The sequence below is a fragment of the Nicotiana tomentosiformis genome, chromosome 7 (assembly GCF_000390325.3).
Source record: "Nicotiana tomentosiformis chromosome 7, ASM39032v3, whole genome shotgun sequence".
NCBI classification, from domain to species: Eukaryota; Viridiplantae; Streptophyta; class Magnoliopsida; order Solanales; family Solanaceae; genus Nicotiana; species Nicotiana tomentosiformis.
In genome coordinates, this window is record NC_090818.1 from 125,404,525 (window position 1) to 125,412,836 (window position 8,312).

Here is an 8,312-nt window from a genome sequence, read left to right on the forward strand (position 1 = left end):
AATAGTTTGTTCATCAAAGTGCAGAAGGTTGCTGGAGCGTTTGTTAAACCGAATGGCATTACCAACCATTCAAAAGCCCCATATCGTGTAACACAGGTTGTCTTGGGCTCGTCTCCATCAGCAATCCGCACTTGGTAATAACCTTTCCTCAGATCCATCTTGGTGAACACCTTTGCCTGCCCCAAACGATCAAATAAATCAGCAATAAGAGGGATAGGGTACTTATTCTTTACCGTGACCTTGTTAAGGGCCCTGTAATCAATACATAACCGCATGGTACCCTCCTTCTTCTTCTGAAATAAGACAGGAGCTCCGTAAGGTGCTTTGGATGGTCGTATGTGGCCAGCCTCTAGCAACTCCTTGAGTTGCTTCCTCAATTCCTCCAGTTCTGGGGGCGCCATGCGATAAGGCGACATGGCAGGTGGCTTTGCCCCTGGAACCAGCTCGATCTGATGATCAACTTCCCTCCGTGGTGGCAAATGTTTGGGAAGTTCCTCCGGCATCACGTCCTTATTATCTTCAAGGACTTGCTCAATACGGGGAGGCAATGCTACTGCCTCAAGGGAATGCTCAACGATTCCCGTCAAGGTTGCAAGAAATGTTGGTTCTCCTTTCTTGAAGCCTTTCACAAGTTGCATCGCTGACAGATGCACTCCGGTTTGTGGTACCCGAACAAGGGGCACAATACATGAACCTCCAGGATCGCTTATGTGAAGCTGGTTGATACGTGGTGCAATAAGTGCGTTGACCTCGTACCAAAAGTCCAATCCTAGAATGATGTCAAAGACATCCATGGGAGCAAAAGTGAAGTCTGTCAATCCCTGCCAGTCTCCTAAAGCAATCTGTACGTTAGGAGCAAAGCCATGAACGGTAGTGGGAAGGGCATTGACAGTCTTCATTATCGTGTCGCTGGATATGAAAGCAAGTCCAAGCTCCCTAGCTCGTTCTTTCGTCACAAAGTTATGAGTCGCACCTGTATCTACCATGATGCGTACGTCTTTGCCATTCAACTTGGCATCGACGAATAAAGATTCACGTGGCCTCACACGAGGTGGTTGGGCAGCAATAGCGGCAATGGTTATATGGTTTATCAAGGCCATATGATTGAACAAGCCTACGGCCTTGTTCTTCTCTTGTCCTGCACCATCAGCTGGTGCTCTTCGCTCCTCCGGTTGCCTAACAGTAGGCGCAGCAGTTTGTCCTTGCTGCTGGTGTGCTGCGACGATTGCTCCTAACTTGTTTAGAGTAGGACAATATCGAGCAGAATGAGAATGGTTACCGCAAAGATAACAAACATCTCGCTGAGCAGCCTTTGGTGCTCCTTTCCTCTTATCATCGTAGTCCTTGCGATAATTAAAAGAGTGATTGCGATTACCTCGATTATCATTGCTCCGATTGGGAATGAATCTGCCTTTGCCTCGATTGGTGTCCGCCTTTGGAGCAGCAGCAGCTTGGCTCCGATTGTTGTTTCCCTTAGACGTTCCGGTCCGGAAATCTGCTAATGACTCGGCTACTACAATAGCCTCATCGACGTCGTCGATCTGTCGCCTTTGTAATTCTTGTTTGGCCCAATTCTGCAAGCCATCCAAGAAATGGAACAATAGATCCTCACTTGTTAAGTTGGGGATCTGAAGGGTGAGCTTTGTAAACTCCTTTACGTACTCACGGATGGAGGATGTTTGCCTAAGCTCTCTCAACTGTCGGCGAGCTTCGTGCACAACATTTTGAGGATAAAACTGCCGTTTTAGCTCCTCTTTGAACTGCTTCCAGGTATCAATGAAGCACGTCCCTTTCTCCATATCTGCCTTCTTTCTGCGCCACCAAAGTATGGCGGTTTCAGATAAATACATGGCTGCCGTTCGGATTTTGGCAGCATCGCTGGTAATGCTTACATGTTCGAAATAAGCATCCAGCTGCCACAAGAAGTTTTCCACGTCTTGAGCGCTTCTTTCACCTCGAAATTCTTTGGGTTTGGGAGCCTCAATACGTGTTTCTCGGACAGTGATGGGACCTCGCCCAGTGGTTCCTTCTGTCTCCTCTAGGCGTTGTCTTAAAGCTTCAACTTCTGCCTGTAAGGAAGACAAAGCCTCAGTGAGCTTGAGTTCAAGGTTGTTTAGCCCGTCATCTTGCTCCTGAACGTTCCCTCTGACTTCTTGAAGTCCATCAAGGGCAACTGACTCAAGTGAACAAATATTGATTTCTGCAGCGGAAATACGACGATGTGTGGCCTCTAGACCCTTCTCTATCATACAAACTCTCTCGTCTAGAGATATAGCTTGAGAAGTTTCGGGTGCAGTATAGGGTAGCAACTCACTTTCAGGTGGAGATGCATCCCTGGCCCTACTTTTGTCGCGCTTTCGACCCATGCCTCTTTGTGGTTCTGGGTTCTCTTCAATGTGGGTTTCTTCAACGTTACGGTGTGAGTTCTTAGCCATGCAAGAACCTAGGCTCTGATACCACTTGTCGCGGAACCGTTTTTCTGAAGGTTCGGCGAGGGCAGCAAAGTAAGCCTGACTGCTACCTAGCTTCAGCCCTTAGACAATAATTAGCACAATCGTGCTAAAGCGATGGCAATCACACGAAACAAGCAAGAAAGCTTTGAAATAAAGAGACTCGAATTTGGGAGGCAAGTGCCAATTTTCTGTTGTGTTTATTCAATATCTGATGCCTTACAAAGAATGAAAACAAAGCCTATTTATAGAACTAAAATGGCTATACAAAGGGTTGGTTGGCTGTCTAAAACAGCTTGGTGCATTCCAGCCTGGAAAGGTGCCTGGATTCCTGGATGAAAAGCTGCCTGGATTCCTGCCTGGATTCCTTAATGGGAAGTTGCCTGGATTCCTGCATGAAAACCTGGAAAGGCAGACTTTGTGGGATATGATGTCAGCCATGACCTTCTGATGGCAGTCCGAGAGTTGAGCTCGGACAAGGCTCGCTATCGCTGGTTTTGCTGAAAATTAATAGGTGCGATGGCGGGGCGGTGCACGGACGGGAGGAAACTAAACTGGGATGGAAGAAATACTTCATTGCTCGTAATACTTTGTATTTGTTCAGCCTATGAAGCTAATACAGTAGCTTCCGCTACATCTAAACCTGTTCGTTCATTTCTTTTTGATCTTTTTAGCTTAAGCACTGTAATGAGTTTGGTTTGCATTTCTGGTGGAATACATTTAGCATTAGTGTCTGTTCCTTTTACCAGAGTTTTAGCAAATGCTAGCTTATTGCCAACACTTCATGTAATATGGCCATTAATTTGGCTTTTTCTCAAGTGGGGGGCAAATTTTCATGACATTTCCCATGACATAATATCCACCATAACAAATTTGTGGATCATGACATTTGCCATGACATAATATCCACTATTAGGCCAAGGATTTCTTGCTATAAATAAATGTGCTTCTCCTCATTTGTAAGCACACCAATTCAAGAGCTTTTCATTCTTGTCTTTCTTTCTCCTCTTTTATTTCATTATAGAGTATTTTGTAAGAGAGTGAGTGTTGGGAAACACTTGTGTGAACCCTTTATTTGGAGTGATCTTGTAAGGTTATTCTCTTGGGGCATTTGAGACTAATTAGAGTATTTACTCTAATTTTATACTCTCTTTTGTACTCTTGTTGGTATAGTGAAATTGCTCCTCTCTGCTTGTGGACGTAGGTCACCTTGACCGAACTATGTTAAATTTGTGTCTTCTTTATCTTCTTTAATTACCGTTATTATCAACTTGCACTGTCTTTGATATTGTCATTATAACATTGTTTGGCTAAATTCCGCACTACCCGATTTACTGATCCTAACAAATTGGTATCAAACCCAGATCTAACCGGGTTAGTTTAAATAGCCAAAATGACTCTAACAAAGTCTTATGTTGAGAAATTTGACTGAAGTGCAAACTTCGGAATGCGGCCATTAAAGATGGAAGCTATCCTAATTCAGGATGACTTAGATTTGGCACTGCAAGGAAATGACAAGAAGCCGGATAAAATGACGGACAAGGAATTTGCCGTCATAGACAAAAAGACAAAAGCATGTATTATTTTAAATCTCTCAAATGAGGTTTTGCGTGAAGTTGCAGCAGAAAGCTCAGCCAAAGGCATATGGGAAAAGCTTAAAACTCTATATATGAAAAGAACAGTAGAAAACAGGCTTTACCTAAAGCAAAGACTCTACACTTTTCGTTTGGCTGAAGGTACCTCTATACTTGCACATCTTGATACTTTTGATTCTCTCCTTATGGATTTAAGTAACATAGATGCTGAAATCAAAGAGGTTGTGAGTTCGAGTCACCCCAAGAGCAAGGTGGGAGTTCTTGGAGAGAAGGACGCCGAGAGTCTATTGGAAACAGCCTCTCTACCTCATGGTAGGGGTAATGTCTGCGTACACACTACCCTCCCCATACCCCACTAGTGGGATTATACTGGGTTGTTGTTATTGTTGTTGTTAGATGCTGAAATTAAAGATGAGGATCAAGTTGTGTTATTGCTTGTTTCCTTACGCCAGTCGTTTAAACATATAAGAGATACTATGCTTTATGAAAAAGATAATATCTCTTATAAAGATATCAACTCTATTATGAAATCAAAAGAACAAATAAATAGAGATATTACTGGGAAAACTAGTGGGAACCAAGGGGAATGCTTATTCATAAGAGGTAGATCCAATAAGAAAGATTCAAGTAGTGAGAAACCTAAATCAAGGTCAAAATCCAGATACAGAAATGTCATGTGCAAATATTGTCATAAGAAAGGTCACATTATTTCTGAATGCTTTAAATTAAAAACAAAGAAAAGCAAACATAAAAGAAAAATGAGCACAAAAATACTGACACTGCCGAAGCAAGTATAGCTGCTGATGAGACTGAGGAAACTATTTTTTTAGCAACTAATAATAGTTTCAAATCTAACAATGAGTGGATTTGAGATTCGGGTTGTTCTTATCATATGTGTCTCAATCGGGATTTATTTACCACATATGAATCTATTGGAGGTGAAGTTGTCTTGATGGGCAACAATGCTGCCTGCAAAGTTATTGGAAAAGGTATAGTCCGAATCAAAATGCACGATGGTGTGGTGAGAACTCTCACCGATGTTAGACATGTTCCTGACTTGAAGAAAAATCTTATCTCTTTGGGCACTCTAGAATCTCTTGGGTGCAAGTACACAGGTGAAGGTGGAGTTCTGAAAATTTCTCATGGTGCTCTTGTGGTCATGAGCACCATGATCTGGTACGTAGTATATTTTTTTGGGATCTACTGTTACAGGTGCTGCTGCAGTTTCAATATCAGATAAATCAGATTCTGACATTACCAAATTGTGGCATATGCGATTGGGGCATGTGAGTGAAAAAGGTCTTTCCATCCTCAGTAACAAAGGTCTCTTATGTGGCCAAAGTACCGAAAATATGGAGTTCTGTGAACATTGTGTGTTCGGAAAGCAGAAAAGAGTCAGCTTCGAATCTCCAGCGATTCATAGAACAAAAGGTACTTTGGATTACATTCATTCAGATCTTTGGGGTCCTTCACGTACCCCATCAAAAGGTGGTGCCAGGTATATGTTAACTTTCATTGATGTATATGTTAACTTTCATTGATGATTATTCAAGGAAAGTTTAGGTTTATTTCCTGAAAAATAAAAGTGATGTTTTCTTAAATTTCAAACAATGGAAAGTTTTGATTGAGAAGCAAACAGGAAAACAGGTTAAGCGGCTTAGAACAGATAATGGCTTGAAATTTTGTAATGATGAATTCAACGAATTTTGCAAGAATGAAGGAATTGCTCGACATCGTACTGTGAGAATGACACCTCAGCAAAATGGTGTGGCAGAAAGGATGAATAGAACTCTTTTGGAAAGGGCTCGTTGCATGATTTCAAATGCTGGGTTGACAAACGCCTTTTGGGCAGAAGCTATCTCTACAACTTGTTATATTATCAATCGAGCTCCTTCTGCACCTTTGAACTTTAAGACTCCAGAGGAAATATGGTCAGGTACTCCTGCTAATTATTCTGATTTAAAGATATTTGGTTGCCCTGCATACATGCATGTAAATGATGGAACCTGATCCCACGGCACCAAAATTTATAATTAGCAGAGATGTAACCTTTGATGAATCATCTATGTTATATTATAGAAAATAGTCTTCTAGTTCTTGTAATACAGATAAAGGAAATAGTACACGAACCAGGTGGAGATTGAGATTGGCATTCCTTCTGAGCCAAGCTCATCAACTTTGGAGCAAAATACAGTTGAAACTCCTGAAGTTGAGACAGAAGCTGAAATTCCTGAAGTTGAGACTCCTGAAGTTGAACCAGAAGAAGAGGAGTATTCTATAGCCAATCATAGACCAAGAAGAGAAGGTAAACAACCATTAAGGTTTGGAGATTATGTTGCATTTGCTTTTTCAGTTGCACAGGAAACTGAAGAAATTGGAGAACCATCAAAATATTTAGAAGCAGTTTCTGGTGCTGACTCAGCCAAGTGGCTGATTGCAATGAATGAAGAAATTGAGTCTCTCCACAAGAATGGTACTTGGTCTCTTGTGAAGCCGCCATCAGGAAAAAGAATTGTTGGTTGCAAATGGGTCTTCAAGAAAAAAGATGGCATTCCAGGGGTTGAAGATGCGAGGTATAAGGCACGATTAGTTGCAAAGGGCTATAGTCAGGTACAAAGAGTTGATTTTAATGATATTTTCTCACCTGTTGTTAAACATAGCTCTATTTGTGCCTTGCTTGCCTTCGTTGCCATGTATGATTTGGAATTAGAACAACTTGATGTTAAGACAACTTTCTTACATGGCGAACTTGAGGAACAAATATACATGCATCAACCCGACGGATTTGAAATTGAAGGAAAAGAAGTTCATGTTTGCTTGTTGAAGAAATCCTTGTACGGATTAAAGCAGTCTCCAAGACAATGGTATAAAAGTTTTGATTCCTTTATGTTGGGTCATGGTTATTCGAGGAGCATGTATGATAGTTGTGTTTACTTCCGGAAGTTAAATGATGGTTCATTTGTGTACCTATTATTATATGTTGATGACATGCTCATTGCTGCTAAGGATTTAATAGAAATTCACAATTTGAAAAGTCAGCTGAAAAGTGAATTTGCGATGAAAGATTTGGGAGCAGCTAAAAAAATCATTGGCATGGAGATCAAAAGAGATCGAAAAGCCAACAGGTTATTTCTGACCCAGAAGAAGTACTTGAAGAAAGTCTTGGAGAGGTTTAGCATGAAAGATGCTAAACCAGTTAGTACCCCTCTTGCTGCTCATTTTAAGTTATCAGCTGCTCAGTTCCCGCAGTCAGAGGAAGAAGAGAGGTACATGGCACATGTTCCTTATTCCAGTGCAGTTGGCAGTATTATGTATGCAATGGTTTGTACACGTCCAGACATTTCACAAGCAGTGTGTGTGGTAAGTCGGTATATGGCTTGCCCTGGTAAAGCACATTGGCATGCTGTGAAATGGATTCTCAGATACTTGCGACGTACTTCAAACACATGTTTGGAGTTTGGGAGAAATACTAACACTTTGGTTGGTTTTGTAGACTCAGATTATGCAGGTGATCTTGACAAAAGAAGATCACTGACAGGCTATGTATTTTGCATCGGTGGTTGCGCTATTAGTTGGAAAGCTACATTACAACATGTAGTAGCTTTATCTACTACCGAAGCAGAATATATGGCAGTAACCGAGGCGATCAAAGAAGCTTTATGGTTGAAGGGTCTATTTGCGGAACTCAGTTTACACCAAGGTGGTATTACCATTTTCTGTGATAGTCAAAGTGCCATTCACTTGACTAAAGATCAAATGTATCATGAGAGGACGAAGCACATTGATATAAAGTATCATTTCATCCGAGAAACCATTGCTGAAAGAAAAGTCTTTATTTAGAAGATCAACACTAGAGACAATCCTACTGACATGTTCACAAAACCTCTTCCAGTGTCCAAGTTCAAGCTTTGCCTGAACTTGATTGGCATTTATGAAGAATGATTTTGTCCATTGGGGTTTTTACGGAGAAGGTGGAGCAAATTTACTATATATAATCCGAAATTAGGCCAATGTGGAGATTTGTAATATGGCCAAATTTGACATTTGCCATGACATAATATCCATTAATAAATTTGTGAATCATGACATTTGCCATGACATAATATCTATTATTAGGCCATGGATTTCTTGCTATAAATAGAGGAGTTTCTCCTCATTTGAAAACACACTAATTCAAGAGCTTTTCACTCTTGTCTTTCTTTCTCCTCCTTTATTTCATTATAGAGTAGTTTGTAAGAGAGTGAGTGTTGAGAAACACTTGTGTGAA